Raw genomic sequence first — 25,754 nt, forward strand, 5'->3', positions numbered from 1 at the left:
AGATTTAGTAAATAACTCAAAGGATGAACCTTACTTTTCACAAGTTGTTTTCTTTTTTTTTTTATCTTTGTAAATTTTTTTTTTAAGAGAGAGAGAGAGAAAGAGAGAGAGAGAGAGAGAGAGACAGAATGCAAGTAGGGGAGGGGCAGAGAGAGAGACACACACAGAATCGGACACAGGCTCCAGGCTCTGAGCTGTCAGCACAGAGCCCGATGCAGGGCTCGAACTCACAAACTGTGAGATCATGACCTTAGCCAAAGTCAGATGTGTAACTGACTGAGCCACCCAGGCACCCCCCGGAATTGTTATTTCAAGAAACACAAGCAGATAGATCCAGGTCTTTAAGGAAAGATCACACCTTGTTTCTTCTTCCCCAGCCTGCCCAGGCCATATCACATCATTTCATAGCCTTTGGATTGGAGTGATGTAAAAATTATAACAGTGAAGACTTAGTGGGGGGAAAAGATACGAAAAATAAAATGAAGAAGAATGAAAGTAGTGATGAAAATAAAGCAGTATAACGTGTTTGGTTGTCTGACAACGGCCATATAGTTTGTGGTTGAGAATTCACACAGTGGAATTAGGTTGAGCATGAATTACATTTCTATCACTTGCTAGCTGTGCGATCATGGGCAAGTTACTTAACCATGTTGCGCCTCTGTTTTGTCATCTGTCAAATGGAGATAATGAAAAGACTTAGGTCATGGGGTTGTTGTAGGATTAATCCATATAAAGCCTTGGAGTGTCTGGCATACAGTAAGTGCTTAATAAATGTTAATTATACTGATGAGTTTTATTATTGTCACTACATGATAAGAACTGAAATTCCAAAATGACTTATTTTTCTCAGTGAAGAATGATTGAGTAGAGACCATTTGTTCTTTTATTTGTGACACGTCTTCTTGGTCTCCCCAAGATATTTGCCCATAGGGTGTGATTTGGGCAGTAACTAGAAGGTTCTGTCCTCAGATATATCTTCCACTAAATTATCTAGTCCCACTATTATCGCCATTTTTTTAACCGAGTTTTGCCCCACTACCTTTACCATCTTCTGAAATGCAGAGGAGGTGAGATATTACCTCACCATCTCCTTGCACTATCTGTAAAGCTATCAGGATTTTTTTAAGTGGTAAAGATAGCACAGGAGCCCACACTCCTTCCAGAGGAGGGCATGGAGATAGAAAAAAAGGGCCAAGAAGGGGCTATGGGGTTCTTCCAGTGGAGGTTCTTGAATGTGGTTCTTCCAGTGGAGGGAAGAAAGAGGTTGACCTATAACTCCATATCCTTCCCTGGATGTTGCATCTGGGTAAGAAATATAACTGGAACAGATCTGAATCTCTGGAAAAGGCAGATCCAGGAGTTATGTGATTTATCTGAATAAGAGATCTTTGCATTACACTTGAAATGATGCTCTCCTAGAATTAATAATCTGTGATTTGCCCTGGTTTCAAGAGAAGGATCTGGTCCATAGAGTTTTCAGGCGGGACCTTGCTAGTGGCAAGAAAAAAAAGATGAATGAAAAGGAAGAATAAAGAATGAAACCTAGCCGCAAAAGCACACATTTCTAGTGCTGTGAATGAGCAGAACACTGTTGCCTTGATTTAGGTTTTTTTCTTTTCTTTTTTTTTTTTCAGAATTTTTAGCAGAACTATTTTTAGGTTCTAAAAAATATGTCATTTATTTCCACTAAAACTAGTTTTTAGATGCATAAATGGCAACATTTCTGGCTAGAAAAAAAATGAATTTCCACCTAGAACTAGTTTATAGAAAGGTTAATCATATTAATAGAATAAAATAGGCCAATTTTCACTGCAAAGAAATATTTCAGTGTGCAGAATTACCAGAGGGAAGAACATTTTCTCTTGATTTCCATTTTGGAGTTAAATTTATAGAAAACAGACTCTAATTCTCAAGGAAAAATAGTTGTGATTTTTTTTCTCTTTTCCTTTTTGTGATGCAGAGATCCAGGACACTATTTTATTATTATTCTTGTTGCTTATAGACTTTTTAAATATGAAAATTAATGGATTTTTCAATTTCATGATGGACTGCTTAACTTCTAGAGGTAAACTTATACATCTGCTTCGACCTCCCTTGTCACAGTCTCTGTACCTAGGGCCTTGTAACACTTGTAGCACTCACTAGATGCCCAGTGGCTGCATGGCATAGTCAGCTTGAACGATTTAGTGCTCTGCTTTTTGGAAGCATTGGCCTTTCTGTCCACAGTGAACCTTCTTGTTTTGTTCTGTTCTGTTTTGTTTTGTTTTGTTTTTTGTTTTTTTTTTCTGAGCCTTCTTGATTAATTCAGGCCCATCCTTTCCTTGCATCTTGTTATCTTTCTCCCCTAATGTCTCTGAGACCATCAACACAATCTTCATGTAAGTGTTTCCATCTATCTACCTCCTTTCTGGAAGATGAACCACAACCCAATTTTGAAAGTTCAGATCCTTATGAAATCGGAAGTTAATAAAGATATATTGGTAAAAGGAATAGATTACAGCATCACCAGAAAAAGAAAATAGTGCCTGTGCAGGACTGGCCCTGATACTGTATTCAGAAGTGTAATGCTTAAGGTGAGTGCTGGTCCTTAGAGAAAAACACAGTGTTAGACAAGGTCAAGGTCTCGCTTCAGAGAAGAAAGCAGTTGGGTTGCATCCTATAGTCTGTGATCTCATTACTTACTATGAAGGTGTCTTCTCTGCCTTTGGGATGTTTGCTTTATCATCTGTCAAGTCCAGTTGGAGACAGGGAGTTAGAAATGGTGTTGACTGCCTCCAGCTCTGATTCAGCATTCTGGGGGCCCGAGAGCCAGTAGAAATATGTTGGTCCACAAAAGAGCTGCTCACAGTGGCAGGTAGTTGATGAAAGTGGGTCAGTAAATAGTGCCAAGTCCCAGAATGATGCCATACATGAGGCAGAGTTTAATAAATAGAATCCCAAGGTGAATATAAGGCGGAGACCTAGACAGAGGTGACCTGATGTGGCAGCAACATCCACTCTTTGTTTGTCTCTGCTTTCATTGTGTGACACTGTGAAGCAGACCTCTCCTGGGGTGTGGAGCGAGGGACTAGAAAAATCTAATGACTGGTGAAAGAAGATCCCTTGACACCTGGGTAGAGTTTCACAAGTGAACTATATGGATTTAGAGACCTGCTAGTCACTTCCCTCCATAAAGCAGAGGAAGTTTGAACATCAGGATCTTGTTCCTCTACCTCTCTTCCTCTTCCTTCTCTTCTTCCTCCTCCTGCTCCCCTTCCTCCTCCTCCTCCTCCTTTTTCTTTTTTGAGTTTTATCTTTCATATTGTCAAACCAGGGGTTAAAATTTGAATGTTGACTTTCTGTTCTGTCTGCCAAAGTGAAGGACAAAACTGGAACGCCTTCTTCTTAACAAGGGTTATACCAAGGCTAAATCAGTAGATGAAGAAGGTCAGTTAGGTAGAGATTGAGAACAAGAACATCACCTCTCATGTGGAGAAACAGGAACCCTCTTGCACTGTTGGTGGGAATGCAAATTGGTGCAGCCGCTCTGGAAAGCAGTGTGGAGGTTCCTCAGAAAATTAAAAATAGACCTACCCTATGACCCAGCAATAGCACTGCTAGGAATTTATCCAAGGGATACAGGAGTACTGATGCATAGGGGCACCTGTACCCCAATGTTTATAGCGGCACTCTCAACAATAGCCAAATTATGGAAAGAGCCTAAATGTCCATCAACTGATGAATGGATAAAGAAATTGTGGTTTATATACACAATGGAATACTACGTGGCAATGAGAAAAAATGAAATATGGCCTTTTGTAGCAACATGGATGGAACTGGAGAGTGTGATGCTAAGTGAAATAAGCCATACAGAGAAAGACAGATACCATATGGTTTCACTCTTATGTGGATCCTGAGAAACATAACAGAAACCCATGGGGGAGGGGAAGGAAAAAAAAAAAAAAAAAAAAGAGGTTAGAGTGGGAGAGAGCCAAAGCATTAGAGACTGTTAAAAACTGAGAACAAACTGAGGGTTGATGGGGGGAGGGAGGGAGGGCAGGGTGGGAGGGAGGGCAGGGTGGGTGATGGGTATTGAGGAGGGCACCTTTTGGGATGAGCACTGGGTGTTGTATGGAAACCAATTTGACAGTAAATTTCATATATTAAAAAATAAAAAAAAAAAAAAAAAAAAAAAAGAACATCACCTCTCTGTGGGCTTATGAGTAAACGACCCCCCTCTTTATTATGATGTGTATTTCTGGAATAGCTGTGGACCACACTAGGCATTTTGAAAGCTTCCTGCCACACACCTTCATCTTTCGTGTATAAGTCTACTTGGGACCCAAGTGTACCAAAGAGTCATTAAAACGCAACAATATCAAAATTCAAATATGGCTCTTAATAACTAACATGCTAATAAATTAAGAAATTCATAACCCTCCTGTCCTTCAGAATTATTCTTCAGGTTATAAATCCTTTGTCAATCAGAGCATTCTCTCTAAAACGTCATTCAAAAACTTTCAGTGCCACTTGAACTCTATGTTATGTCTCTACAGCAGAAACATTATTTATGTTGTTTAACAAAAAGGTGCATCTAAAATAAAGGGAAGGATTGAAGCATTGTGAAATCGCTACCTTTGGAAGCATGAGGATGGAGGTTACCCGCCATTGTGCCCATTGTTGTGTAGGTCCCTGCCCAGGCCCTTCATTTTCTGTAGGCCCACTGAACCCCCCACGTGCTCCACAGTCCAGTTGGGTTTAAGCATCTGTCTCTGCAGGCACACAGATTTAACACCTGCTGGCTTCTAAACATTCTGAAGACCTCTGCTGTCTGTGGGAGTGAAAGGGGGTTGGAGCTTGAACAGCCTATTTGGGTGATTTCTGACACTCACTACAACTAAATACACTGTACAAAATTCATATTAACTCCAACATAGTTCCCTCACCAATTCTGCTCGAAACATTTCTGCAGAGGGAGAAGAGCACCAGGTGTTGACCACCTGTTTCGCATAATTGGGGGATGGGAGGACCTTCAATCACATCTTCCTCATAGGCCCAGAAGTCAGATATTCACTTCTGCCAGAGATCCTGTAAAAAGCTGTATTGCCTGGGTTCTCACTGCATGCAATGGGCTTTAGGAAAGACTAGGACACAGAGGATCAGAAACTTTTAGGTTATTGACATCATGTGACTTTGGGGGTTGGTATCGGCAAACAAGCACTACCATGGGAAGGCAGTCTGTCTTTTTTTTTTTAATGTTTCTTCATTTATTCTGAGAGAGGGAGAGAGGGGGGGAAGAGAGAGAGAGAGAGAGAGAGAGAGAGAGAGAGAGAGTGAATGGGGGAGGGACAGAGAAGGAGAGAGAATCCAAAGCAGGTACCGCACTGCCAGCGTGGTGTCAACATGGGGCTCGAACTCATGAACCGTGAGATCATGACCTGAGCTGAGACCAGGAGTCAGTTGCTTACCTGACTGAGCCACCCAGGCACCCCAAAAGACTGTCTTACAGTGCTTTCCCCATTATGCTCCACAGTGAGTATGCAGTATCTTTTCTCATTGCCTGCCCTTAGCTGGCCATGCTGTACTATTAATTAGCATTTTTTAAAATAGTTCTCTTGGTGTTAGCAATGGTCTACATTTACCTTAGAATAATTGTAAAGAATTCAGATGTTTCCCTACCATTGCCTTGCCTGCAGTCTATAGTTAATTAACACATCACACACACTGTTCTCCCTGTATCTGCTCCATCTTTGAGGATGTAGACATAGAATTGTCCCCATAGTGCTGAAACGTTTAACATAACTGATTAAAAAGTACCTTCTGGTTTTTTTAAGAGCCTTTATTTGGAATTTTTTGGTCTCTGTACTAACACGCATGCCTTGGTGGGAATAAAACATTTTTTTCTTTTAGTTTCTAATTTTATTAGACTTGAATCACAGTATTTATATCCTGAAGGAATTTTTATACTAGTAGACTGTGGAGCCTCATTTCTTCCTCATTAACCCATCCGCTCCCACCTCTCCTTTTTTGTTCTTAAAAGTTCCCAAAGCAGTTCGGGAGTCTTGCTCCACTTCCAGACATATACTTGCAATGAATATTTCCATAAATATGAAATGGGAAAATGCTTGCTGATGTATTCTGGGGTTATCAACTGAACCAAAAGTTTCTATGCCAAACATGAAAGGGTGAGTTAGTGAGATAACTGGGGCCTCTTAATGTCTCTCACAGATATATCTCAGGCAGCACTGGGAATGCGCAGAAGAGAACATTTCATAAGAAAACATTTTATGAAATATGTATCACAGCAGCCGTCATATTCTGCTCTTCAAAGGGCCTCATTTCTCACCCTTCCTCAGATTGGCTGTGGAACTGGAATGTGGACTAGGTAGTATCAATTCATTCATAGCTGGGTAACCTTGGCAGTTTCTTAACCTAGTTCCCTTTGATTTTATATGTCATTGTTGTAGAAAAATTAGCAATTGTCATATGAGTAGCTCTGTTTTTCTAGATATTGTTACATGTGATATCTTGTCTATTTCATTTATCCTTCACCACGTCAGTGCCCTTTAACTTTATAAACCTTTCTTTTTTGCCCATACCCCATCCCTTCAGACCTCACTCCCCACCCTCCCCCAAAGTCAAAGAAACTATAATCTTTGCTGTAAAAAAATTCCAAGCATTTTCCAAAGGAGTGGGAAAAGAGGAGATCTGAGGGGAGGCAAGATGCTTTACTCATGAATGACTTCTTAGCTAACAAAATGGAAGTGAACTTTTTCAAGAGTGGAAGAGATACCTTCTGTTCCAAATTTTCACAAAACAACTTAAATCTGCTTTCATGTTGTCTTGGCTTGGACTCAGAGGTAATTCTCAGCCATTTGGGGAGGGGGTCCCTTTCCCCGCTCCCAATTTACCCCAGACCCTTCCATGCCACTTCTTCTAGCCCCACCCATTCCTTTTGGACCAAATAAATGACTCGGGGTCTTATGCATATCAAAACACACTGGACTACCAGTATACATATTTTTCAAACCTCCACTGTCCCTTGGAGTCCAGAAGCTTTACTGGTTTTTATGCCATCCTTGGGCACAGAAATCCATACAAGCTAGGAGCCCTGGTTCCTGGCGTACAGCTTACCTAAGTGGTCTACCAAAGCATTCCACCTTGATGTCTGCAATCTTCTCCTCCCTAGAGTGGCATGAGGGGTTGGGTCTCTATCTTTCTCACTTGTAGAACCTGCCCTAGTCTTGAGAAATCTTCCCTCAAGCTGATACTTCTGTGCCCTCCTCCCTCTAGCTGATACCTGACTTTCCTACTCCTAACCTAATCCTCTCCACGGAATCAGAAACAAAAGGAATATTTGTTTTAGCCTTCTGTTTTTCTTCTTAATAAAAACTCTTCTGATGCTCTAGAACTCAAAACCTGAAAGAAAAAAAATACAAAGGGAAAGCCACATAACTAAATGTCTTAATAAATTATTTTTGTATTAATGTAAAGAAAATCTTAGGCTCATTTTAGCCAGTCTTTCTGAAGTTAATGTAATACCTGTCTCACTCAAGGAAGAAATGACCCAAGGTCTGTCTGACCTCTTATTCACTCCAAGAGAAGATATCAGCAACCAAGTCATCGAACAAAACCCATTCTGCCTTTTTCACTCATAAAACTTCATTAGATGAAGTTCTAAAATGTGCTTGAAAAATAATCTAATTTATCTTGCTCCAAGGAATTTAATTAGAACTCAATTAAATTCAGCAGAATGCATACATCATATTACATGCTGTACCTTGATTCATTTTATTTTCAATTTTTACTGTAAAGATGCAATGGAATTACTTGGTCCTGCAGTATTCTATTCAAAATAATCCACTTCATGCATAAACTAATTGGTCCTCAGGAGCACTAAGGGAAACAAAACATGTACGTTATTATGCTTACCACGTACAACTCACTTGAATTTAATCTCTTTGGCAGTGTTTGCTGGTGAGACAGGGACTTCAAGTATCAGTTTACCTGTACTTCCATAAAAAGGTATCTTTTGGCCCTTCATTTGTTTCCCATCAGACACACACACACACACACACACACACAAATGGATCAATACAGGAAAAGAAATGATATTCAGACTCTATTCAAATCACCTTCACGGTCACTATTAAAACTTTAAGTTGTCAATTCGAAAGCATAGGTGACAAAAGCAAAAATAAACAAGTGGGATTGCATCAAACTAAACAGTTTCTGTGTAGCAAAGCAAACAACAAAATGAAAAGGCAATCTACAGAATAGGAGGAAATATTTGCAAACCATATATCCAAAATATATAGTGCACTCCTACAACTCAATAGTAAAAATATGTGATCTTTTTTTAAATGAGCAAAGGACCTGAATAGGTATTTTTTCAAAGTAAACATACAGATGGCCAAAAGGTGTATGGAAAGGTGCTTGACCTGACTAATCACCAGGGAAATGCATATCAAAAGCACAATGAGATGTAGCCTCACACCTATTAGGATGTCTGTCATCAAAAAGACGAGAAGTAGCAACTGTCATCAAGGATGTGAAGAAAAGGGAACCCTTGTACACCATTGATGGGAATGTAACAGAGTGTGAAGATTTCTCAAAAAATGAAAAACAGAGCTACCACACGATTCAGCAATCCCACTTCTGGGTATATATATCCAAAGGAAATAAAATAAGTATCTTGATGAGGTATCTGCATTCTCATGTTCATTGAGGCCTTTGAATGAGGCCTTTTTCCTTTTTTAATTGCAATTATTCACAGTAGCCACAATATGGACACAACCTAAGTGTCCCATCAGTGGGTGGATGGTTAAAGAAGATGCGTTGTGTGTGTTTATACACAACGGAATATTATGAAGCCATAAAAAGATAAAATGATTTTGCCCTTTGATCTAAAAAAGTTGAACCCATAGAACCTGAGAGTAGAACAGTGGTTGCCTAGGGCTGGAGGGTAGAGGAGATGAACAGTCAAAGAGCAGTAACTTTCAGTTACAAGATGAATCAGTTCTGGGGATCTAACGTAGAGCATGGTGATCATTGTTAATACTGTACTATATACTTGAAATTCACTAAGAGAATAGATCCTAAGTGTTCTCACCACACACACCAAAAAGTGGTAACTGTGTGAGGTGATGGATCTGTTAATTAATTAACAATTAAAGGATTGTGGTAATCATTTCGCAACGTTTATGTATGTAAATCATCACAGTGTATACCTTTAAGGAATCACATTGGACAACCTAACTATTTGTAATTTTTGCTTGTCAATAATACCTCAATAAAGCTGGAAAAATAAACATACAAAACTTTAGAGTGCCAAGAAAACCAAGGACGGAGCTTGAAACTCTGTTCCTTAAGGATATTTCAAAACACCAACATGTCTGGAAATTGTTTTGTGGTTGTTGTTAAGGAATAGATACGCCACACTGGGATGCAGTTGGTCTCAGTAACACAATCTGAAGGGGACTATTATCACATGAGTACTACATAAGCACTATGGAAGGACGCTGACTTAATAGTTCATTTTCCAGAAGGAGAGCCATAGGACTGTCTTTACATTGCTGGTGGCCATGATCAGCTTAACACATCAGAAACCCTCCAAGGCTAGATACTTCTGTGATTTAAGAAACAAAGACAGACATCAAGTGTCTTTTCTCTATGTTTTCTTGATCTCAAATTGCTTATAGCTGAAGTATTCACAACTAGAAGGTGAGATTAATACATGGAAAGCACTTAGCCCAACTTTTGACATATAGTAAACAATAACTGTTACCTAATAGTAACAATGATCACTAATAAAGCCAAATGCTAAATATTCAAATAAATATCTGCCTTGGTTTACCAATGTGCTAAAACTGTCATGATGCCTTAGCATTTTTCTCAGTCACCAGACTATGTCACTGCACTGAGCATTAGATAGTTCCAACAACTTATGTACAATGGAGGGGGCTGGTAGATAGAAGATATACCTTTAGCAAAAAATACTGTTAGAGTTAGAGTGGAGTGTTGATTTTTCAGCTCTTGAAGTTTTATTAATTTCTCCTTTGGTGGGGGTTTTTTGTTTTTTGTTTTTTTTGAATATTTTATTTATTTTTGAGAGAAGGGGCAGAGGGCGGAGGATACGAAACAGGCTCTGTGCTGACAGCAGTGAGCCCATCGTGGGGCTCTAACTCATGAACCACAAGATCATGTCCTGAGCTGAAGTCAGACGCTCAACTGACTGAGCCACCCAGACGCCCCTTTGGTGAAACTTTAAAACACTGAATGAGGCCTTTCTTCTTTTTTCAATTTGAAAGACAAAATCTTAACGTTCTCTTTTTTGGTACTTTGCCACGTACTCCCTGGATGCCCTCTGTGTTTTGGACAGTTTGGAAACATCACGGAAGCCCTTAATAGGTCAGCAGGTGAGCTAGATGAAATGTGTCAAACCTCTGAAATGACTGGGATTTACCCAAGTCTTGACATAAAAGAAAAGGAAGGAAAGGTGGTTTGTAAGTGGTTTCCATTGGTGACTAGTAAGTGACTGCTTTGCCCCGCAGTCCACCTTGTGAAAGGGTGGCTGTAACACGGCACACTGGACTGAGGCCCTGGGGAAACTTAAGAAGGCCCTGGGCTTCACCCCTTCTCACTGTGGAGATGGCGTCGCATCAAACTGGGTCTATCAGAACACCTTGTTATGTTAACAGATTATTTCACAAATTTGCTCAAGTAGAATGATGAGCGTACAATTTATGTTTCCTAAAGCAACCCTTCATTACTTTTTTCTTCCTTCTTAAAGAAAGTGTCAGTAGGTCCCCACAACTTGAGGTCTAGACATTGGTCCTCAGTCGTAGCTTCGGCAGCGGCTCCACTTGTACTGTTCGTCTCTTTTACATAGAATGCGAATTTAATGAGAACGCTCATTTTCAGAGTAAAACTCCCTATGACACCTTTGGTTTGTAACCCGCCTGATATTTTTGGTTGGCCTGATGTTTTTACCACAATGCTCAGTCTTAGTAGCTCTTAAAGAGTTGGAACATTTTGTACCTCAGGAAGCAACCCGAGCTGTCTTTTAACAAATTCATCAATTTAGTTTTGTTTTTTTCTTTACCAGCCCTCATTCTTCACTCAGTCTTTAAAAATCCTCCTCTGAGGGCACCTGGATGGCTCAGTTGGTTAAGTGTCCAACTCTTAATTTCAATCTCTGATCGGCTTAGGTCATGATCTCAGGGTTCCTGAGTTTGAGCCCCTTGTGGAACTCTGTGCTGACAGTGCAGAGCCTGCTTGGGATTCTCTGTCTCCCTCTTTCTCTGCCCCTCTCCTGCTTGCTCTCTCTCTCTCTCAACAGAAATAAATGAACATTTGAAAAAATAATAAAAATAAAAATCCTCCTTAGATTGCCCTGTGTCAGGAGCTCTCTCTCCCATACGCCTTTCTGGTCTTTTCCATCTTAAAGGCAGCTGAGAACCTTTTGGGATTTCCCCACTTTAAAACATCCCTGCCTGGGGCACCTGGGTGGCTCAATCGGTTAAGCGTCCGACTTCAGCTCAGGTCACTATCTCATGGTCCGTGAGTTCGAGCCCCGTGTCGGGCCCTGGGCTGATGGCTCGGAGCCTGGAGCCTGCTTCCCTTTCTGTATCTCCCTCTCTCTCTGCCCCTCCCCCGTTCATGCTCTGTCTCTCCCTGTCTCAAAAATAAACGTTAAAAAAATAAGTAAAACATCCCTTCCTTCTAATTGCCTTTCCCTGTAACCCTGAAGTGAAAGTGACAATAATAGATTTTGTTTTTCTGTTAGAAACATTCCTAGGGGCGCCTGGGTGGCTCAGTCGGTTGAGCATCCGACTTTGGCTCTGGTCATGATCTCACAGCTCTTGAGTTCCAGCCCCACGTCGGGCTCTGGGCTGATGGCTCAGAGCCTGGAGCCTGCTTCGGATTCTGTGTCTCCCTCTCTCTCTGCCCCTAACCCACTCACATTCTGTCTCTGTCCCTCTCAAAAATAAATAAACATTAAAAAAAATTAAAAAGAAATCATTCCTAACAGTAGAAATTTCAAAAGGTTGATTTTCTTTTCAGTCATTGTAATAATTATGGTAAATATCCAATTTTGATTCTTACAGAAAACTTTTTCCTCTAGAGTAAATTTTGTCTAGTTCGTGATGCAAAAATTGGATCGTGGTATAATTTTGAGTTGTTTCTCAAGGCAGTCTGTCATAGGTATTGAGACTTTATGTCAGATCCTTGTAAAGGGGCAATTGGAGTCATCTTTAATGCAAAGAATGATGAAGAAAAATGTCAGCTAGCTTCTGCTCAGAGAATCCTTTTATGATTGAAAGCAAAAGCCAGATATATTTGTCTTCTAAAATGAGGCCTGGCTTCCCTACCTTTTTATCCTGAGTTCCCTGTACATTCTTCCAAGTAAAAGCATAATTGATGATCTCAGTTGATTATACATTTTTCAAGCAGGTTTTAATTGTGTGCAGAGAAGTTCAGCACTTAGTGGAATCTAATTTTCCCAATTTGCTCTACTTCAAATTCACTCTAGTGCATGCATACAAATTTGGTAAATATGTGACAAAATAATGGAATTTGACATGAGTCTTTATTTTAAAAGAAAGTGAGTCACCAGTCTACTTGTGTACTTTCTTTGTTTTTATTTATTCAGTAGGTTTTAAAGTTAAATGTTTGCCATTTGGTGTCAGCCTTCACTAACATAATTAAAAATGCAAGGTTAAAAGCATTTTGTAATGAAAAATGTCAAAGTCATTAAAAAATGCATAAAGAAAAAAAAAACAGTAACACAGTCAGCCTAAAAATATCATCATCGCTTTTCTGTTCTCCAAGATGTTAGCAAGTGTGAGAAGGTCAAGTCAAAATGCCTATTAAAAATCAGATCTGTTCATTTCTTGATAGGCATGTCACGTAAGACTCTTTAATATTCCTCATTTATTTTTTGTTTTCCTTCCCCAATTTCTAAAGTTCAAGAATCCTTTAAACTTTCAAAATTTGGGAGTAAAAGTGTTAGTTAGAACTTGTGAAAATAAATCTGAGATGCATGCTAGCAATAGTTTCCCTAGTGTTTTCTAAATGTATCATAATGCAATCTTACAGATTTAAGTAGTCAATAAGCATACGATACTTCTAAAATGTACCAAAAGGTACTAAGAGCTATTATTCTGAGCATTTACCATGAGCCAGATACTGTAGTAGAGAGACAGTTACATGAAAAATCTCATTTAGTTTTTATGATAGCCCTGTGAGGTATGTATTATTATCCCCATTTTATAGATGAACAAAATGAGTCTCAGCGACTAGTGGCAGAGCAGGATCCATTTTCCAGACATGTTTTCTTTTTATGACACCATGATGATTCTCTGGAGGAAGATGACAAAGGTTCTTACTTTCCACGCTAATGATTAAAAACTTACCCTTTAAGTCGATAAAAGTGAGAGTACACATCTTAAGGGAGAGTATGAAATGATTCCCTGGGATCCAGGAAGAAAACTTTATTATCATGTTATATTTAAAAGAAAAAAAACTTTACTTTATACATGGAAAAAAATAAGTAAGTAATTAAGCTTGACTAATTTTTAATATATAAATTGCCCCCGGTGCACTTACTTTGTAGACGAAATGGTTGAACTTTTTTTTTACCTGCTGAATAATTTTATTTTTATTTTCCTTATCTTTTTTGCTTTTCTATTTTCCTCCTCTTCTCTTCCCTCTCTTTCTTTCTTTTTAATAACAGCTTTATTGAGATGTAATTCACATACTATGCCATCTACTTATTTGAAGTGTACAATTCAGTGGTTTTGGTATATCAGTATTTAGTATACAGATATTTCCAACTAACACCACAGTCAATTTTAGAACATTTCACCACCTCAAGAAGAAACCCAGTACTCTTTTGGTAAAACCTCCCTATCTTCCCATCTTCCCAACCCTAAGCAAACAACTCTCTACTTCCTGTCTCTGTAGATTTGCCTATTCTGGACATTTCGTATAGAAGGAATTAAGTAATATGTGGTTTTTGGTGATGCTGCTTTAGACAGTCAACTGTTTTGAGGTATATGAGATTCTTTGGCTGAGGAGTGGATGTTCTGCTTTCGGAGGGGTTTCATGGTAGCCCCCCGACTTCACTCAGTTAATGTGGGTCTAGTCAAGGATCTAGTGATTATATCACTAACTAAATTTCACGAAGAAGATTGTTGTTTTAAAAGATTCCTGCACAAAACCCCAGAGTCAAAGATAATACCCAAGTGTGGTGGAAATAAATAACAAGAAAAATTTACTCAGTTGAAACTTCTCTTATTCTTTTTTTAAATTTTTATTTGTTTTGAGAGAGACAGCGTGAGCAGGGGGAGGGGCAGAGGGAGGGAGAGAGAGAGGTTCCCAAGTAGGTTCCGTGTCAGCACCGAGCCCGACACGGGGCTCGATCTCACTAACCGTGAGATCATGACCTGAGCTGAAATCGAGAGTCGGGTGACTGAGCCGGCTGACTGAGCCACCCAGCCTCCCTGAAACTTCTCTTATTCTTAATCTGACCCTTCTTCATCAGCTACATTGCAAAATAAAACACAAACACAGTGAAATCTAATCATATGAAACAAAATACCAATTAAAATTCGTAATGTCAATAAGATAATCTCAAATATGAATCTGCTTGTACATTTATTAAAGATGGGCTTCTCTCTAAGTGTACATTGTGCCTTAAGGTATTACCTGACACAATCTTAGCAAGCAAGTAAAAACTAAACAACCATAACATTAATGTAACTTTTGCAGATTTGGTAGAGGGTTATGTTAAAGTCCTCAATCTATTACTCTTAAAAATTCTATTAAATGTAATAATAATTGTTTAATTAACCTCAATTGGTATTTCATGCTTATTAGTAAATAAATGATCAAAATCCTTATACTACTGGGGAAATTCTTCCTATCACTGTAAAGATAGCTAAAATCACAAGAAAAACAAGTGACAACAGACTAAAACATTCTTCTGTCACCAAATATTTTTGAAAGATACATAGAAAGCCATGCTGATGACTTGAAGAAGCAAGTATTGCGAGACTTTCGGTTTGCAATGTTAGGATGAAAGTCGGGTGTGTGCCTAGGTCAGAGGTGGATGTACCATGAAGTTAATGGAGTTTCAGGGTGTCAACACTTACACAAAGAGATTTGGTTCTTATTGCATCTTTTAGAAACTTTTCTCCATAATAAAAGCAGGATTTGGTTCTGACTAATTGAATGAGCAGAGAAATTTAGAGACATTGTGGCAGGAGCTTATTTCTCTTGGTCAGAAATTCTTTTTTTTTTTTTCTTTTTTAACACGTATTTATTTTTGAGAGACAGAGAGACAGAGCTTGAGTGGGGAAGGGGCAGAGAGAGAGAGAGGGAAACACAGAATCCGAAGCAGGCTCCAGGCTCTGAGCTGTCAGCCGAGAGCCGGACGTGGGGCTCGAACCCACGAACCATGAGATCATGACCTGAGCTGAAGTCAAATGCTTAACCAACTGAGCCAACCAGGCACCCCTCTTACTCAGAAATTCTAAAGAACAATTCCTGCTGAATTAAAACTCTATCCCATGCTGTAGGTTCTGCTGCTGCTTACCCATTTTTATCCATCTCTGCTATTATGATTCTCACTTGTGACCCAAATTTCCATGTCAGTCTCTGCTTCTGAGACAGCACAACATTCTCTTTCCTGGAATGGCATGCCAGTTTCTCAATAACAAATTACATCTCTTCCATTATTTAAATCAAACAAAGAAATGAAAGGCTCAAAACTATGCTCTCCATGAAACCCTTCCAGATTTGCTTTGTCTAATTTTAAGATTAGAATGATCCCAATAACTTCAAGTAATTTTATATAAACCTACTTGAGTTTTTGCGTATTTTTATGTTCTCTATCTGTATAGTTTTGTTTTTATGTTCCATATCTATGTAAGTTTCTTGGAGGCAGGGGCCAAACATTCCTTTCTCATAACCTGAACTTAGCATGTCTTGGCAAATGCTACTGACTGATCTATTTCTCAGTGGCTGATCCTGTAACTCACAGAGTTTGCACATAATCAATGAGCAAACATTGCTGGTAACTCAGCTACAGAAGAGTTTAATCAAATACACAAAAGGAATGGACTTTAAGATCGAAGACACTAATTTCAAGAGTTGATAACTGTACGGGTGCCTGGGTGGCTCAGTTGGTTGAGCGTCCGGCTTCGGTTCAGGTCATGATCTCATGATTTGTGAATTTGAGCTGACAGCTCAGAGACTGGAGCCTGCTTTGCGTTCTGTGTCTCCCTCTCACTCTGCCTCTCCCTTGCTCACGCTCTGTCTGTCTCTCTCTCAAAAATAAATAAACATTAAAAAAAAAAAAGAGTTGATGACTATACACCAGCATCTTCTAAAAGTAAGTCAGAATTATGGAATAGAAGGAAATTTCAAGCTAATTATCTTAGCCTGATTTACCCAGAAAGCAAAGACTTATATGCTGCTACTGTTTTTAAAGATAGGGAGCAGGCATGAGAAAGGGATGGAGGGAGAGATCATACAAGGGCACAGAGTACCCTACAGAGCATCTTGTGAGGAAGGATCTCTTCAGAGAACCTGTAGAAGTGACTGCTTTTCAGGACAGTCTGCCTGAAGGAGAAAGAAGGAAGAATTTATCTGTCTGCTATAGTTTCCTACTGGTCAACTGCAATAATTTCCCCGTATTTCCCAGTTGCTGATGAGTGAGCACCAAGCAGATCCCCACAAGGTCTGGTCCTCAGCATCCATGTGGAATCCCCAAGGTAGAAGGCACAAGGTATACAGAATGGGCATGTGGCATTGGGCCCCTGGGCTGTTTCCATGTATTGTTGGTTGTAGTCTATGTAGTGTTGGTGAAGCCACCACTGGAGTTAGAGTATGTGACCAGAGACCTTAGAGATGGTAAGACCAAGAGGATTTGAAGGCAGAGCATAAGAGGTGTCTAAACACTCACCAATTATAATATACTTACTTTGTATGAAGGAACCAAAACCCAAAGTAGAAGATGTCCAAGATTATGGAGCTTAATTAGTGGGACCCAAAAGCCAGGAGCTTGTAAATCCCTCTCTGGTGCCTTTTTACTCTTCTGTGCCACTTCTCTAGATAATGCAATATGTAATTTACATGCACAATTGTGACTCATCCTCTCATACTAGAGTTTCCAATGTCTCCTACACTTAGTGCCTCATAGACTCACTGAAATATTGTTTAGGAGGGCTTTTGTGGCTTACTTGGTTTCCTCTAAAAACCAGAACAAACCCAAACCAAAACCTGCTACCCCAGAACCAGAGAACAGATTAAACTCCATGAATATAGAATCTGAAGGAAAGACACTCCAATTAATGTTAAACCTGTAGGTAGGTGCTTTTGCTTCTTGCCTAATGATCTTACATGTGTCTAATTAACACTTAAATGTGATAAAATCTTTCAGCAAAGAACTTGAGGAAGCCAATGTCCTAACTTCTGAAAACATGAATCTTTTCACAGAACATGGTAGAACACACGTTTCTCCCATGTTCAAGTGGAATTGTTTGTAGTCAGGGGAGTTTACCTAAGTGTTCTTTATGTATGCACATCTGAATTCATATGTTGACCCAAATCTAACATGGCTTGCGTGAGAATAGCTATCAGATGAAGATGTCTCTACAGAAAGGTTGATGTGCTCTGATTCAAAATGATAACATAATTATTTCACTCTCATGCCAAAGGATTACAAAGCAATATGGTTATATAACACTATGTTGAAAATCTTCATACCCTTTTAAAAGAATGTATTCTTATAACTGAGGGAAGAAAACAAGATTCAATTCGTGTTTTATTTTAAATCTTATTATTTTGAATACCTAATTTGTAATAAGTTTATTCACAGGGTTCTAAAGTCTATTTCTTTAACAGAATAAAGTGCTTGTGGTAATGGTTATGTCAGTCTTTATGAATATAAGCTGTATTATAATAGGTATTCAGCTTCCAGCAGCACTATTTTTCCTGAGACTCATGCATTTTTCATTGTCTAGTCATTCTGAATTTAAAGTGGATAGGATGTCCTTTTAAATGCATAAACAAAGAAGATGAAAATGTGTATAATAGTCTCCTCTCAATTTCTGCTACTAAAATTATAGGACCTGTGTTTCCTATGTTAGGATGCATCTGGTGTGTTATTCTATATATTGCATGAATAACCAACAGTTCCCTGTGCAGAATTCCACTCAGCACCATATTTAGCATCATTTTTGCAAGATAGCACCTTACCAGGCTTGTTCAGAAAGGCAACAAGAAATCGCTTGTTAATCTCAGTGTCTAACTGGAAAATGGAATACAGTAAAAACAAAGTTTGCTTTGTCTTTCAAAACTAGTAGTTTTTCAAGACAAGATTAGCAGTGATCTTTCAAATCTTCTAGGATTTTGCCCTTTTTCTTTACAAATATTTGTTCTCTCATAAACATGTTTATTCATTCTGTGTTTATTGAGCATCTATTTCCTTTCCACCCAGCAATGCTCAAGGCACCAGGAACATAGAAGCGAATACAATACATTCCCTTCTTTTCAGGAGCTTATGAGTTACACTATATGGTGAGTAAAATAGAGATAGGAACATGTAGATGAGGGCACTTAACTCAGCTTCAGGGAGCAGGGAGTAACCAAACGGAGACTTTCTGGGGAAGACAGGTCTTAAGATTATGAAGAGTTAGGTGAAGGGACTACAGATCTACTGTGGTGGTTACCTATGGGAAAAAGTATAGTTCAGAGGGATAAGGCGATGATAAATAAACTGAAAAGATCCTAAAACAGAGAGAGTGGTAGGGAGAACATTCTGTGAAACAAATCACCAAAAGGATTTGTCCGGTGGTTAAAGACAGCACAAGAGAATTTGATGAAATGAAAATGGCAAGGGTGTGGAGATGGAATTAACAGAGTTTATTATCTAGGTCAACATCTAGATTTCTTTATATTTTTATTTATTTACTTATTTTGCTTTGGTGACTCTGGTAACAGATGTGTAGACTACACTAGCTATAGTATTTAGCTTTCTGTGGCTGGGAAAGAACTCATAGTGAAAGGCTCCTTCCATTCCTTCCTGTTTTTACAAATCAGGTTTATTAGCATGACCAATAAAACAATAATTTGCATTCTGTATCAAATCATACCAGAGCAGCTAAATGACATGGTCACTAATTAAAAGCAAAAACCAATCGCTGGAGATTTGCTGCTTTGTTTGGCTGAAGAAACAAGCGTAAGCCTGTGTTGACCTCCTGTTGAAAGGCACACATTATAGAGGTCTTAGTGGAAGAGTTTTCATTAGTCATTCTGGCTGGCTTTTTTCATCTTCACCTTGCTCAGAATATTCCTGGAACCTAGCAACTTAGGTTTCTAGCACTGTGCACTCTGCCTTTGTGAGGGAAACCACTTTTTTTTTTTTTTTTTTTTTTGGCAGCCTAGGGTGGTATAGCATAGTAATTAAGATGTTGGGAATTTGAGTCAAATAACCTGGTTTCCATCCAAACTCTTCCCCATTTCCCCATGCTAGCTCTGTGATCTTGGGCTGTTTGCTTAACCCCTCTAAGCATCAATTTACTTATCTATAAAAATTTAATTATCTGTGAAATAGTAATATCTGTCATAAGCAGTTTTATGTAAGCCTAATGATAACAGCAAAGCAAAAACCTATAGTAAACATACAAAAGGTAAAGAGAAAGGACCATAAGCATACCACTACAGAAAGTCATCAAACCACAAAGGAAGAGAGCAGGGACAAAGAAAGAAACAGAGAAGAACTGTGAAGACAACCAATGAGCAATTAACAAAATGGCAATAAGTACACACCTATCAATAACTACTTTAAGTTCAAATAGACTAAATTTTTTAATCAAAAGACACTGGGTGGCTGATTGGTTAAAAAAAAAAATAAGACCCATCTTTATGTTGCCTATAAGGGACTCAGTTTAGATATAAGGTCACACACAGACTGATAACGAAGAGACAAAAAAAGATATTCCATGCAGATAGAAATCACAAGAGACCTGGAGTAGATGTGCTTCTGTCAGGCAAAATGGAGTTTAAACCAAAGACTATAAGACCCAAAGATGGGCATTACATAATAATAAGGTGGTCAATCCAACAAGAGGATATAGCATTTGTAAATATTTATGCACCCAACATAGAAGCACCTAAATATACAGAACAAATACTAATAGACCTAAAGGGAGAAACAAACACCAGTAGGATAATAGGGGATTTTAATACCCCACTTATATCAATGGATAGATCATCCAGAGACAAAATCAATAAGAAAACATTCACCTTAAGTAACACATTAGATCAGATGGACTTAACAGTTATATATATGGAATATTCCATCCCAAAGAGACAGAATACACATTATTCTCCAGTACAATTAGAATATTTTTTAGGATAAGGGGCCTGGGTTGCTCAGTTGGTTAAGCATCTGACTCTTGATTTCGGCTCATGTCATGATCTCAGTTTCATAAGATCGAGTCCCGAGTAGGGTTCTTCGCTGACAGCACCAGAGCCTGCTCGGGATTCTGTCTCTCCCCTTCTCTCTCTGCCCCTCCCCAACTCATGCTTTCTCTCAAAATAAGTAAATAAACATTAAAAAAAAGAGAATAAGACACCTGGGTGGCTTAGTTGGTTAAGCATACAACTCTCAGTATTGGCTCAGGTCATGATCTCACAGTCGTGGAATCAAATCCCACATCAGGCTTTGTGCTGAGCATGGAGCCTGCTTGGGACTCTCTCTCTCCCTCTCTCTACCTCTCCCTCACTCTCGTGCTCTCTTTCTCAAAATAAACAGAAAAAAAAAAGAAAAGAGCATTTTCTAGGATAGATCATATGTTAGGCCACAAAACAAGTCTTAATAAATTTAAGAAGATTGAAATCACATCAAACATCTTTCCTGACCCCAATAGTAGAAAGTTTTTATATGAAGAAAAGTGGAAAATTCACAAATATGTAGTGATTAAACAAGATGCTACTGAACAACCAACAGGTCAATGAAGACATAGAAAAAGTAAAAAAAAATACCTTGAAGCAAATGAAAACAGAAATATACATATCAAAATTTGTGGGATGTAGCAAAAGCTGCTCTAAGAAGGAAGTTCGTGGCAATAAGTGCCTATCTCAAAAAACCTTTTGAAAGACATTTCAGAAAAACCTTCAAAAAAGAAATGTTTCAAATAAACAACTTAACTTTATACCTCAAGAACTAGAAAAAAAATAAACAAAGCTTGAGGGAAATAAAGGAAGGAAAGGAAGGAAATAAAGATTAGAGCAGAAATAAATGAAATAAAGACCAAAAAGGCAATGGGGAAAATCAGTGAAATAAGAGCTTGTTCTTTGAGAAGATAAACAAGATTGACAAACCTTTAGTTACACTTATGAAGAAAAAAGGACAGAGAACTTAAATAAAATTAGACATGAAAGAGATTTTACAGCTGATCCCACAGAAATACAAAGGATCATAAGAGATTGCTATGAGCAATTATCTGCCAACAAATTGGACAAACTAGAAAATTGGATAAATTCCTAGAAACATACAACCTACTAAGATTGAATCATGATGAAATATAAAATCTAAACAGACTAATTACTACTAAGAACATTGAATCAGTAATCAAAAACTTCCCGACAAACTAAAGTCCAGAACCAGATGGCGTCACTGGTAAATGCAGTCAAACATTCAAAGAAGAATTAAACCAGTCCTTGCTCAAGCTGTTCCAAAAAATAGGAGGGAACTCTTCCAAACTCATTTTATGACGCCAGTATTACCCTCATACCAAACCATACAAGGATGTCAGAAGAAAAAAAAATTACAGGCCAATATCTCTGATGAACATAGATGCAGAAATCCTCAACAAAATGTTAGAAAACCAAATTCAACAGTACATTAAAAGGATTACACACCATGATCAAGTGGGATTTATTCCAGAGATGCAGGGATGGCTCAACACCTGCAAATCAGTGCGATACAACACATTAACAAATGACGGAGAAAACTCATATGATCATATTAATAGATACAGGAAAAGCATTAGACAAAATTTAGCACTCTTTTATGATAAAAACTCTCAACAAAGTGGCTGTAGAGGGAACATAACTCCACATAATAAAAGCCATATGTGGCAAGCCCTACTCGACAGTGAAAAGCTAAAAGCTTATCCCCTAAGACGAGGATGCCTACTCTTGCCACTTTTATTAAACACAATATGGGAAGTCCTGGCCAGAGTAATTAGGCAAGCAAAAGAAATAAAAGGCATCTGAATAAGAAAAGAAGTAAAATTGTCACTATTTGCAGATGACATGATATTATATATAGAAAACACTAAAAACTACATCAAAAACTGTTACAACTAATAAATGAATTCAGTAAAGTTGCAGGCTACAAAATCAATACACAAAAATCTGTTGCATTTCTTTGTGCTAATAGTAAACTATCACGAAGAGAAATTTAAAAAATCCCATTTACAATTGCATCGAAAACAATAAAATACCTAGAATAAATTTAACCAAGGAGATGAAAGACCTCTACTGGAAACTATGAGACATTAATAAAATTGAAGAAGACACAAATAAAAGGAAAGATTATTTTGTGCTCATAGATCGAAAGAGTCAATATTGTTAAAATGTTCATACTATCCAAGACAATATACAGATTCAGTGCATTCTCTATCAAAATTTCAATGACATTTTTCAAAGAAATAAAACAAATAATTCTAAAATTTGTATGGAACCACAAAAAAAAACAATTTAAAAAAAACCAATAACCAAAGCAATCTTGAGAAAGAACAAAGCTAGAGGCATCATGCGTCCTGATTTCAAACTTCATTACAAAGCTTTAGTGATTAATACAGTATGGTGTTGGCATAAAAACAGACACATAGATCAGTGGAACAGAATAGAAAGCCCAGAAATAAACCAACACATATATGGTCAACTAATTTACAATAAACGAGACAAGAATATACATTGGGGAAAGACTGAACAAAAGAACGAAACTTGACCACTATCTTATACACAAAAATTAACTCAAAATCCATTAAGGACTTGAACATAAGACCCAAAACCATAAAACTCCTAGAAGAAAACATAAGAAGTAAGCTCCTTGACACAGATTTTGGTGATGGTTTATTTCAATCTGACACCAAAAGCAGAAGCAGTAAACACAAAAAGAAGTGAGACTACATCATACTAAAAAGCTTCTGCACAGGAAAGAAAACTACAAACAAAATGAAAAACAGCCTACAGAATGGTAGAAAATATTTGCAAATCATCTATCTGATAAGGGGCTAATATCCAAAATATATAAAGAACTCATAAAACTCAATGTCAAAAATACAAACAATCCAATTTAAAACTGGACAGAGGATCAAAATAGACATTTTTTCAAAGACATGAAGATGGCCAACAGGTACATGAAAAGATATTCAGCATCATTAATTATCAAGGAAATGCAAATCAAAACCACAATGAGGTATCACCTCATGCCTGTTAGAATGGTTATTATTTTAAAAAGACAAGACATAAGTGTTGGCAAAGATGTGGCGAAAAGGAAACCTTTGTGCACTATTGGTTGGAACGTAAATTGGTGCAGCCACTGTGGAAACCAGGTAAGGAAGTTCCCCCCGCAAAATAAAAATAGAACTACCATATAATCTAGCAATTCCACTTTCAGGTATTTATCTGAAGAAAATAAAAACACTAATTAGAAAAGATTTCTGCACCCTTATGTCCATGTTCGTGTTCATTGCAGTGTTGTGTACAATAGCCAAGATATGGAAACAACCATAAGCCATCAATGGATGGGTGGTTACAGAAGTTGTGGTGTGTGTATTGTGGTGTGGACCGTATTATTTAGCCATGAAAAAGATGAATTCTTGCCATTTGCGACAACATAGATGGATCTTAAGGGCATTATGCTAAATGAAATAAGTCAGACAGAGAAAGGCAAATACTGTATGATCTCTCATATGTGGAATTTTTTTATCTATTAAAAAAAACAAGCACATAGATAAAGAAAACATATTGGTCATTGTCAGAGCTGCGGGGATTGGGGGTTGAGAGAAAGGAGGGAAAGGGGTCAAAAAGTAATGAGAAAAAAAAAAAGACAAGTTGATAGGGAGAGATCTTTGCAAGTGCTTATAATCACATTTTTCCCTGCTTTTAGAACAAAGGACCCCCATTTTCATTTTTTACTAGGGCCTGCAATTATGTAGCCAGCCCTATTTCTACTTGAAACTGAGTTCCTTAAGATCTGGACACATGCTTATACATCATACTATGCTGTGTGTAGCATAATATCTGGCATTTATTAGATAATAAACAATGCTTTTTGAGATAATATTTATTAATTTGATTTATGGTATATGTGTGTGTATCTATAAAACTCTAAATATCTACATATTTATGTTGATATATTTATAAAGTATAAATTAATGGAAATATATACTGTGAATGTATAATTACATATGCAGTGGACAGATAGGTACAAAATATTTAGAAAACAGGTTTTCTGTTAGAAAAGTTATTCTGTATTAAGGGTCTACTGTTTCCGTTCCTTTTAATTTAAAGGGTTATTAATTCAAATGCTAGTGTGTAATCAATACTGTATTTTAAAAACTATAAAAAGTAAATTAATATCTAGCAAATGGATTCATTGCACCATAAGCTTTCAGAATGTGCCCAGTGACAGCACATTTCTATAAGAAATAAATACAAAAAGTAGTACCTGCCTTATAAGGTTACTATAAGGATTAAATAAGATAGTATATATAAAGGTAAAGCCCAGGACTTGGCACAGGCTGAGAACTTATTAAATATGAATTATTATTGTTATTTCACCGTAACTAGCCTCATTTTGTAGTAAGTTATGTGGGAACTCAGCTCCAAAGTCTTGGTTAGTAGTTTGCCAATGACAAGGACTATGTCTTACTCATCTTTGAGTACATAGTGCCTGACATGTAGAAGGCTGTTTTATAGTATACAGGTACATATACATCAGAAAACTAAAATTTGATTCCGTTACATAAATAACCAGTTATTTTCGGTGGCTTGATTTTGTTCAAGAAAGGCACAGGATATTGCCAAAGTTTTGAATACGATGGTTATAATTTAAGCAGCTGTAGGAATTCCCATGTTGTGGCCATTTTTAACCTTATTTTCTCAAGGAGACATACTCCATACCCACTCTTTTCTGGTCAACATACTCAGCATTGGGAGCAACAAATTAGTTGTAACTCTCCCTATTTCTTTTCCACTTCAGGATGTAAGTTATTATGCAAATAATCAAGAGTGACCTCATGAGAGGATAATCATGAATCCACTCTAAATTAAATTGTAAATCATTTTATACATTATTATTTTAGCTCTCATCATAACTATTGTGTTTTGTGGTGACTAGATCAGACTTCTTCAAAGAATTCTTTGAATTCTCCAAAATTCTTCAAAGTCAGCACTTTTATATCTTAGGACTTCCTGTCCATTTAGTCACAGCTAACTATTCCCTCTGTGGAATTCTCTGTTTCCTTGGTTTCCATAATACCAGTATTGCTCTGCTACTCTCCACTCTGCAAAAACTGGTCTTTCAAAGGCTAGCAGTGACTACAAATTATCTTCTCCCAGTACACATTCTCTCTGTCCTCTAAGCAACATTCAGTATTACAACTACCGTCTCCATGAAAGTCTCTGTTCCCTTGCTTTCCCTGACAGCAAGAGCTTTCCTTGTCTTCCCCTTAACCTTCTAACCA

The 25,754-nt window shown here is 37.8% G+C and overlaps 1 protein-coding gene across 4 annotated transcripts in view; it reads left to right on the forward strand.

Annotated features, from left to right (window-relative positions):
* SLC35F1 (solute carrier family 35 member F1) overlaps positions 1-25,754 on the forward strand; it is a 443,643-nt gene that overhangs the window by 258,055 nt on the left and 159,834 nt on the right. The window lies entirely within an intron of this gene.

The sequence above is a fragment of the Panthera leo genome, chromosome B2 (genome assembly GCF_018350215.1).
Source record: "Panthera leo isolate Ple1 chromosome B2, P.leo_Ple1_pat1.1, whole genome shotgun sequence".
In the NCBI taxonomy this organism is placed as follows: domain Eukaryota; kingdom Metazoa; phylum Chordata; class Mammalia; order Carnivora; family Felidae; genus Panthera; species Panthera leo.